Source organism: Sinohyriopsis cumingii, unplaced genomic scaffold (assembly GCF_028554795.1).
Source record: "Sinohyriopsis cumingii isolate HCF-2022 unplaced genomic scaffold, ASM2855479v2 utg002490l, whole genome shotgun sequence".
In the NCBI taxonomy this organism is placed as follows: Eukaryota; Metazoa; Mollusca; class Bivalvia; order Unionida; family Unionidae; genus Sinohyriopsis; species Sinohyriopsis cumingii.
In genome coordinates, this window is record NW_028316229.1 from 275820 (window position 1) to 286820 (window position 11001).

An 11001-nucleotide genomic window follows, 5' to 3' on the forward strand; every position below is an offset into this window, starting at 1 on the left:
GTTGTTGTTGTTCTAGGGTTTAACGTCATTTTTCAGCACAAGATAGGCTATACATGGCGGCCAGTATAACTGGTGGAGGAAGAACCCTGAAAAACCCAGGGAAGAACCACCGACCCACGAGAATCTACTGGCAGGCTTTCCCACATGCCCACGCTAGCTGAGTCTTGGACTCGAACCCACGCAGACAGAGGTGAGATGGCAGTGATCCGAAACGGTGAGCGCTTTAGACCACTCAGCCACTCGCGGCCCCTGGTTTTTTGGAGAGGTACATATGTGTGCATTGCACTCTGTTTTGTTGTCCGACTGAGGCATGGGAGTAAGTGGGCAGGATGTCAGGTGCCAATCTACAGGAGAGTGTCTGTTGACTCCAGGGTACTTGGCCTAAAGTCTTCATATTGTAATAATTTTGTATTTGGGATTTTTATTTTCGAAAAGTTATAAAAATGTACTGAATTTGGAAAATACTCTGTGCTGTTTTGTATTTGTTACTGACAGAGAAGGTTGAACCTCAGATGACAGTCACAGTATGGTAGTGGCTATCATCTTTAGTTGTGTAGTAAGTATTGTAGAGATTGTTAGAGAGTGGTAGGAGCAGGGGTAGTGAGAGAAATATAAAAAGAATTTGTTACGGGTGGGGTATATTGGTTTAATGATTTAGGAAGACAGACATCTTTGCTGAGTATTCAGGCTCTATGCGATGTATCAAAGGTAATGGATTGGGGGTGGGTAATTTTATTGAGGTATTTTTTTTTTTAAATTATTTTAAAAAAACATTTAGGGAGTTAAGGGGTGCAGCGTGCCCCCCCCCCCACCATTGGTGCATTTCTTGTCTTCTCAGCTTTAGTGGCAGTTCTCCAGTGAGGTTGAGGGTGGATCCAGTGAGGTTGAGGGTGTTGCAGACAATTAATGCTTTTCTTTTGGATAGCATCCAGTTTGTTCAGGAGTGTTTGTTTTGCTGAATTATAAACTTGACATTCATAATCTAGTTTTGGTCTTATAAGTGCTCTATAGATGTCAGAATAGATTCTTGGCTGGATCCGCATGTGGTCCCTTTAAGGAGATTTATGTCTTTACTGCATTTTTGGATTAGGTGTTCGATCTGATCTTTCCAGGTTAGGTGGTTATCAAAGTATATGCATACAATCCTTACAATCTTTACATATTTGATAATTTGGTTTTCTATATAAAGGTTAGGGTAGACTAGTTGGTTATTATGTTTAGGGGTGAAAATAATAGCAACAGTTTTTTTATGAGAGACCTTGACACCTTAATTATCCATCCATCTCTCTATCTTGTCTATGCTTTGCTGATTTTCCATGATAATTTGGTTGCTAGCAGGGTTTCCTGCCATCCAGATGCCACTGTCATCAGCAAATTGAGAAATGTTAACTTTTTGATTGCTAGATTATGGTCCCGGTCATTGATCATGATACTGAATAGTGTAGGACTGAGTACACTCCCTTGCAGAGTGCCATTTTCAAGTTGGTATTCTTTTGAGGTAGTGTCCCCTACACTGATGATTATTCTATGACCTGTTAGGAAATGTTCAGTCCAGTTAATAATACGTCAAGTGGTTGAGTTTTGCAATCAATCCTTTTGTCTAGACATGGTCAAAAGCTTTTTCTAAGTCAAGGAAAACATTTATAAGGTTTCTGTCTGATTTTTAAAAAACTTGAATACTAGTTTTATATCCGCTTCTAATCTTAATAGCTGATCTGTGGTTGAACACTTGTTATGAAAGCCACATTGGTTGTCTGATAACAGGTTGTTGCTAAGATAGTTTCTATAAGTTTGCAGATGTTATTAGTGAGGGAGATAAGAATTTATATTATTAGTGTCTTTGCCATGTTTAGGAATTTGTATGACAATGGTATGTTTCCAGCTATTGGGTATTTTCCATTTTTCAAAAATTAGGTCAAGTAGTTTTAGAATGGTTGCTGTTATATTGTACGGGAGATTTTTATATACGATATATCCAATTTGATTTTTTCCAGGTGAGGTCTCTTTCTTTGACCTTAATGCTATATCCCATTCATATAATGTATTATTTAAGTCTGAGACCTTGGTTCCTAGGTCTTTAAAGAGGTGAGTAATGGCATTTTCCGTTTTTTCCCCGGTGTTTTTGGAAGTTTCTGGAGTGGTTGGTATTACTGCTCATGTCAGAAAAGTGACTAGCAAGCATATTAGCCTTGTCTTTGTTTGTTTTTTCACCTCTCTATTTAGGTTTCATGTTAGTTGTTTTTTCCCTAGCTAGTTTTTATCTTGTCCTGTATTTGTTTGGATTTTGTTTTTAAATTTAATATAGAGCAAAAATGTTGCATGTTTTTTTCTGTGGCCAGTTTTATGGTTTGTTTTAGGTATTTTCCTTATTTTGTATTGGATGAAATCAAGGGAGTGAGCTTATACTTTTTAAATCTTTATGTGTTTTTATGCATTGGTCATTCCACCAGGGTACTGCCTCTATTATCCCTCCTACTTTCTCACCATAGTTCATTGTGCACATTGAAGTTGTCACACATGATTAAGTTGTCTGTTAAATTTATAAAGATTTGACAGTAAGTATTTATAAGTTAATTGGCTTGTCATTGCCTCCTAGGTTATATATCATTACTGTTTGCATATTATTTGATCCAGTGTTGACAAGGGCAGTTTTCATTTCAAAAACCTTGCTGGTGGAATCGTTAAAGTTTATGAGTAGGTTAGGGTATCAATTAGAAAAATTGCAAGTCCACCTTCCATTTTTCCATTAGTGCAACTTTTAAATACGCCTGGTGAGTACCCTGGGATCTTAGGTAGATATTTTGGATTATCTGGAAAGTGAGTTTCTTGGAGGCAGATTATATCTGGTTTATTGATTGTATGACTGATTTTATGTATTAATTCTTTGAAGTTTTTAGTTAATCCCCCTACAATTCCATTACCAAATAGTTAAGTATTTTATTATTTTGCTATCCATTGTAATTACTGGAAGTTGTAGTTATAACGGGAGACTGGGAAGTGATTGAAAGTGTTGCTTAAAAATGTTTTGTTACAACTGGATTTAGGTGCGTAACTATGTTTTCTAATGTTGGGGTTTTAATGTTGTCAGTTTTGGCTATTAGTTATAGCAGCATTGGCCATGTAATTCTGTTTTAAATATCTTTATGGGGGGGGGGTGTTTTCAGTTTTATCTGAGTTTGTTCAGTTTTGATTTTTAGTTCCCTGGGTTAAATCTGGTTGCATGTTTGATGATTTGAATATAGTTTTAGGCCTATTTTTGTGGGTCGGTTTTATTGGCGGGGGGGGGGGGGGGCATTTGATTATCTTGGTTCGATATGGGTTATTGGGTGTTTTGCCTGAGTCTGGTTTGTTGGTTATTGGATTGTTGTTTTTTATTATTTTTTGGCTGCTAAATAAGTAAAATGTTTTGTGTTCATGAGTTGTATGATTTGCCATTCCTTGATGGTGAAATGGCATTCAGATGCTCTGGGGTGGGGTGGTTCCTGGCAGTCAGAGCATTCAATTACTGCCTTTGATATAGGTTGCCCTTTTTGATTCAATTACTGCTTTTGATTCAATTACTGCTTTTGATGCAGGTTGCCCTTTTCTTAAATTCAATTACTGCTTTTGATGTAGGCTGCCCTTTTTGATTCAATTACTGCTTTTGATGTAGGCAACCCTTTTTGATTCAATCACTGCTTTCGATGTAGGCTGCCCTTTTTTATTCAATTACTGCTTTTGACGTAGGCTGCCCTTTTTGATTCAATAACTGCTTTTGATGTAGGCTGCCCATTTGATTCAATACCCGGCTGTACTTTTTCCATCGTATACTCTGGAAAAGGATGGAATACGATGGAAAAACATGGAAAACACTGGAAAACGATGGAAAAATGAAATATTCTGCAGAATTTAGCATGGAAAGCCTGGACATTGTGCATGGAAAATGCTGGACATGCCTGGAAAATGCTGGACATTTTGGACTTTGAAATTTTTCAGCATGGAAAACCCTGGAAAACGATGGACATTTTGGACTTTGATTTTTTTCAGCATGGAAAACCCTGGAAAATGATGGACATTTTGGACTCTGAATTTTTTTCAGCATGGAAAACCCTGGAAAAGCATGGACAGTTTAGGCTTAGAATTTTTTGGATAAATTTCAGCATGGAAAACCCTGGAAAAGGATGGACAGTTTGGACTTAGAATTTTTGGGATAAATTTCAGCATGGAAAACCCTGGAAAAGAACTTAGTCAATTTTCAAGATTGGTACAGAGAATTATTTTGAATTACCAAAAGAAAGAGCAATCATGACTAAACTGCGCCGTAACACAGATTTTTGAACTTGAAACTAAACTATTATTTCAAACCTATGATAAATATATACTGAGAAATAGAGGACACAAGTCAAATAAACTAACTAAACCATACACACACACACACTTGACCCCTGCTTTAAAAAAACAAACTACAAGTGTTGAAGTAGTACATCATTTATTGTATGTACCACATATGTAATTAAATGTTCATTAAAAAAAGAACATCACTATAAAAAAATGTTGGTGTAACACAAACTATACATGTATGAAAAGATATCCTGAAAAATTTGTTAAATCCTGACCAGAAAATATCTGGTGCATATAAAATCATAAATATGTCCAAATCTGTTCACCACATGAGCTTGACACTACAGTGTATAAGTATGAAATTCTGCTGTGCAGTGGTGAAAGCCATTTTAGTCCTTTTCATGATGATTGGGGAGAACAGTACCATAAATGGCATTTCTAATTTCAACAACAATAATAGGTTCTCGAAGACACTTGATCCTATTTTTGATGATGAAAGGAAGTCTTCTTTCTTGTCAGAGCCAACTTCATTCCAAAGAGATGTTTGCTCATAATTATTAGTTATGTACACCTGTGCAGCCCCCAGTTTCACACATTTCTTCTTTATCGGAGTACAATTTTTTGCAGATCTCACAATAAAAATTGTATTTGAGATACTCCTTACTGAATTCACATTTTTCCTTCAAATCTTTGACAATTGTCAATCCTGTGTTTGCTGAAGGAAGATGCAACTGAATTAAGTCCAAAAAGTCACATATTTAGCATCTGACAAATTATGTCTTGTTGGCAAAGCCCCAAGGACAATAACATGTTCAGACTTTGTGATTTCACTACAATATATATCTTGTTATGGGGCTATGACGTAAAGTGGGGGATCTGTGACATGGGATGGGTAAGACTGAGTTGCTTCATTCACCTGATGATACTGTTCATCGTCTGAACTTGATTAAAACTCTATACTTTCTTCTGAGTCAGATGAAAAACTCCTGTCACTGTCACCATATCTAGTTGGTTCATCTGTTGATATTCTCATTATATTTGAAGATTAGTATTACGTACTGTCACCAATTTCATAATATCCAAGACCAACAGAACTGGATTCACCTAGATCAACAACACTGTAATGAGAAATACAAATTTTAGTGAACATGTATAATTCATATTAAAATCTTAACATTCAAACATTATTGTTTTGTTGTGGGAATTGAATATGTACAGTTAATATTACACTGTTACAGTAGTTTAGTTTGACAAATCCAATGTTAATGCATGCATCATTTAAACATGGGTAATGCAAATATGATACACAATGAATGCATGTAAATGACAAGTAATTTATACACAATAATATACTCAATCATACAAAGTACATGTGATACAACATACACTTCATAAATGTATGTGATGTTTTCAGAAAAACAACTCAAGTTTCATAACGTTTTAGGGCATTATAAGAAAAATGAAAGTAAAAATTATATTTAACATTTTAAATAATTAAAAACTGAAGTATGACAATGCATAACAATAAATTATTATATCTTGTTCTGCAAGAATCAATACTGATCAGATATTTCCTGGAATTTCTGTAATTGGCTGATTTGGTTAAATATGGTGTACATTGTGCATATATTGTGTATGGTGTGTTGGATAACCCATACAGAGTGAATGTTCTGTTCAAACACGTACATTGAATATTCTGTTTGTAAATACTGAATGATTTCACCATATACTCAGAATTTGTTGAACTCTGAAAATTCCACTTAGTGTTGTACAGCAAAATTTGTTTATTCCTTAAATTATTGATATGGTAGTGAAACTGTGTTTAAGATATGAGCCATGTTAAGCTGTGAATGTACTAGGTAAGAACAAATGTATAAAGAATAATGCTTATCTTCATACAAATAAACATTGTTGTGGGAGACAGCTGCAGACATTATTTAAAATGTAAAAAAACTCTCTATTACTCCTGGAATTACCATTGTTTTCTCTTCCTCCAGTACATGGTGCTTTTAGGAATGGACTTTGTGGAATTAACTTCAAGCTGCTTATATATTTTGTCCTGAACACCAGTACCTGTAATACACAAACAGCATTAAAATGCTTACAGACTGTACAGTCAGACTGATTAAAACATTAACATATTGTTCAAAAATCATCTTCATGGTAAAACTTGTGTACATTTTAATCTTGCTAAGATTAATGTGAAATTTTTCAAAATTTTTTTCCAGGACTTAAGTTACTTAAGTTATGATTTTACTTATATATGTAGCAGTCTGAAAATTTAGCAGTAACGTAAAGACCTTTTTGGACTAGATCTATAAATACTCAAGAAATTCACAACTTTATCATAATACCAGAGCAGTCCCTGTTTGGGCTTACATGTATCACTGGAGTTAACATTTCCAAGACTGACAATTACAAGGTTATGGCTGTTAAAATAAAATTCCACAAATTAGGTTGCTTTGAAAGTTATATATACATATATATTGAAAAACAAAAATACCTACTCTAATTTTAAAACTGGTGCAAAAGGAAACTTGTTTTTGACCTTGTATATCTTTTCACATTTATTTAAATACTTGCTTACAATTTAATTATCAGTCATACATATATAGTGTTGGGCGGTTAATCATATAGTCAGTTTATACTTGGGCAAACGAGATAAAGTCGAGACTCCGTTTATTTCATACTCACCTATAATGTTTGGGTGTCCAATTTGTGTTGTCTTTCCATTTGTGTTCCACACCTCGACACGATATTGCCTCTTGGTCGTAAACTTTGTCTTCTAAAACCACTTTACTGTAAACCAATCATTCCCCAACATATCCAAATCACGGCGTTGGTATCCGATGTATAGATATTAACTCTTTAGATAAATCATAAATCAAAAGAGAACAAAATGTCTGATTTTTCTGTCAAGTATTCGCCTTCACGTATCGGAGTCACGTTTTTGTCACGCAGAAATAGCCGAGGTTGTTCCGTATGATGATGGCTGATGAAGCTGACTATGATGGGATATAAAATTATGTACTTATTTTTTTTAACCAATTACTACATTGAAAAAGCCGGCATATTTCGATTTCATGCGTTAGAACCAAATTTTCTGTAAAAAGAAAAAACAAAAAAAAAAAATAAAAACCGTTTCTGTAAAGTTTGGTTCCAAATTTGGCACCGTAAAACGCTTTGGATAACCAGTCTAGAATTTGGGCGCAATTTTCGATTGGAGTGTCATTGAAATTGTAAAATATAAAATATCCCAGGATTTTAAGATGACCACTGAACCAGAAATATCACTGGTTATATGGGTGAATGAGGCATAATCTGTATGGCTGATGTACACTCGCCACGAAAAGAAATGAAGGAATATCGCACGGGAGAGAAAGTGATGGCGGTTTGTCGTGGATTCAAGGGATACCATGAGTGTATTATTGCGAAAATAGCAGGTAAGTCATTACTCAGTCCAGTTGTAGCAAAATTATTTGCACGGCCGCCAAGTACCTTAGCTGCGAAAGACTTCACGTGACGTAAATTTACGGAAAGCTATTACGAAATATATCCTATGGAACAATTTCTTTTTTTTTATGCTGTTTGAAGACTGATAAATTAAACGTCAAACTTGTAAGGATATTGAAAGGTATGTGTTATGTTTTAAGCTTTGTTTACATAACTGGCAACATTTTTTACTTATCCTAATGCACAATGACCAGTCATCTCGTGTCTGTCTTTCAAAAAAGTTGGTACGTGCCGGCCTTGCGAATATATATTTCCAAATTGTAAATTTCACTTTAAATTTTATTCACCCTTGATATTATTAATGATCTGACTGGTATTTGTATTTTTTACATTTTCGTTATTATTTTCCAGACAGTGTGCTATTTGTAGCAATAAGTTATATTTGTTTTAATTAATTTTAGACTGTGACTTGGAAATATACCGGTAGATCTCTTTTCCAATTAATCTTCAATTCAGATTATGGCTTGTTTCTGTCTATCCAATTTATATTCAGCCATTTCAGTAATATTTAATAGTAACTTATTGTATAATTAATAAGAATGTACAGTTGTAAACTGTTGGAAATGATTATCAATTTTCCTCACCAAAAATACTTGTTTAGTTTGTGTCCTTTAATTTCAGAAAAAAGTGGCAAGGCACAGTTATGTAAACAACTTGATGGCGACAGCTTCATTGAAATTCTTCGATCTTTTAATTTTGAATTAAGCAAGCGAGAGGTAATACCACATTTGTTTCAAATTCAAATGTCTAGAACATTAGCTGTAACCTGGAGTTGTGTATATAGATAAGTAAATATATCAGAAACTTAGTGCATATGAATCATCATGGTGAAAATTTGGATTAAATTTTTTTTCACACCCAGCATGAGGCAGAAATATGTCAGATTTTGGATTTTAACAAAGCTGCGAGATAAATATTCAGAATGCTGTACAGCTCTGTTGAATATATTGGCAAGACACTAACTGGGGCAAGAGCCAATAATAAGCACACACAAGGCCACCTCTCCAAGACCAGTCCAGAATTCAAATAATTTATGGTATATTTTAAATTATTAACCATGCATTTTAAACTTTGTTAACCTATGACAAAATATATGCCAAATTGTAACAAAATTTTTTTATGAACTAAGGCTGGAACATTATTATGAAATTTAAACGTATCCACAACTACTACTTGAAACATTATAGTGTAGACAGGCAATATTCAAATGGACAATGTAAATCTACTTTCAGTTTAAATGGTATAATCACAACTGCATGTATATGGTAGCCAGTTTGTGTGTGCGTGATTCAGATGTTTAGTAACGTAGCTTTAACAAATGTTTAGTCACATCGCTACGATGTCTGCAGTGTGGCAATTTATAGTGATGTCTAGCACTGGGATATCATGCCACAGACGTGTAGCATAATGTCTTCTACCCAGTCACATTATCTTGACACCAGGTTGACCAGTCCTAACACTAACCTTTTAACCGTTTACCTTACAGAGCATAATTACAAAGTGCAGCATGCTATAATTAGAGCACCTGTTACCTATACGACTCCATACGCATAGGCCTGCCTGTTAACTGTTAAGCATTGTAGTGTATTTTATGTTAAACAGCAATTGTAACCATTTTACATTTTTGGTACACATCTATTATGTGTGGAAAAATTTAAGATTAAAAGTCTGATTGTTATAGCTGCGTAAATTTTTTTCACTGAAGAATATTTTACGTGCTTTAAAATCTTGAGAGGACTCATTCACCGTCATGTCAGTGAGGCCGCGTGACCAATCGTAGCTGCCATTTCTCATACTTGAAATTTACAATTTGTCGTCTGCATCTACATCACTGAGTCATCTGAATTTGATAATTTATGAAAACTAATTGCTGCCTGCATCAATATCAGAGCCTTTACCTAAGTTATTGAATCTTTCGTAGTTCTGATTCTAATCGTGAAAACTTCCTAAGTACTGAATGAAATCCGCGACCTCCATTTTGGAGAGTGGAGATTATGACCCAGTTACTTTAAATAGCAGATATCGACCAGGGCATAAACAGTGACCACGTGATCCGATGTAATTGTCATTCAGAGAAATGAATGTAGTATCTAAATGGGGGTTTTCCCCAAAGGTGGCGCTATGAAAACCAGCTTAAAATGGCTGATGTTTACAGCAGGCGTCAAAAGGCGCTTCCACGTGAATGGAGTAGAGGCGTCAAAAGACGCTTGCATGAGGTAAAGGGTTAATGCTGAGCACCAGGCAAGGCAGCTAATATTACCATTTTTTTAATAAGTCTTTGGTATGACTCGGTTAAGGGTTCAAACCTGTGACCTCTCACACCCATAGCAGGCGCTCTAACCACTTAGACTTAGGCCACAGGAGCAGTTAGGTAGCCAGTTTAATTTGTGATGGAAACCACAGGTTTTTAAGCCTATCAAGTTAGTCATCAAGCCAAGTGCCTCATTACAATTACCAACCTCAGGTATTGTAAAAGTACTGTAATTGCATGAAATGTTTCAGGCATAACTCTCATTCTCTCACTCCCCTCTCTCTCTCTCTCTCTCTCTCTCTCTCTCTCTCTATATATATATATATATATATATGGGATTGAAATAAATTTGAAATCTTGCTTGATTCTATTCATTAATATACAATGATTTGTATTTCAGAAATCATGAAGGAGAAGTATAACATTGGGGAGGTGATGGTGAGATAGAAGCTTTGCGATTTGGTTAAACCATCAAGAGTACCATCACTTCCACAGACTCCAGTGGTGACAACAGAAAAATAAGAAATGTGGTGAATGAACTAGGAAACAACACGTGTAAAAAAAAATATTTAAAATTTTTTTAATTAAAATTGAGATAGAAATTAACGTGAATTTCTGTTATTTTGTTGTTAAGATTGCTTCAGAATAAATTCAAACTATAACTAGAGTAAGAGAACATATTTTTAGAAACTTGGATGATGTTAAGGAGCCAGTAATCTGGATTTTATGACACACCAGTAGAAGTGTAGCGATATTTATGACAACTTAAGCCATGTTGTCTACTGAATACTAGTGCACAACCTATTAAGCTACGAGTGACAAGTATAGTTTTTAATTTTTGTTTCCTTGTTTAAAAGTTACTAAACATCACAGTCAATACAAGGAGTTGGTTGGGGTAATTTGGATCATGTTCTTCA

General features: G+C 34.9%; 2 long non-coding RNA genes across 2 annotated transcripts; one reads left to right on the plus strand and one right to left on the minus strand.

The window, feature by feature from the left end:
- Nucleotides 1-4521: 4521 nt before the first annotated feature.
- Nucleotides 4522-7299, minus strand: LOC149770189 (uncharacterized). Its single transcript, XR_016418928.1, has 3 exons — nt 7015-7299; nt 6297-6393; nt 4522-5438 (listed from the first exon to the last, which is right to left on the minus strand). It is a non-coding gene; the product is annotated as an uncharacterized LOC149770189 (long non-coding RNA).
- An 80-nt stretch (nt 7300-7379) lies between these two features.
- Nucleotides 7380-10690, plus strand: LOC149770190 (uncharacterized). Its single transcript, XR_016418927.1, has 3 exons — nt 7380-7763; nt 8455-8549; nt 10485-10690. It is a non-coding gene; the product is annotated as an uncharacterized LOC149770190 (long non-coding RNA).
- Nucleotides 10691-11001: the final 311 nt, after the last annotated feature.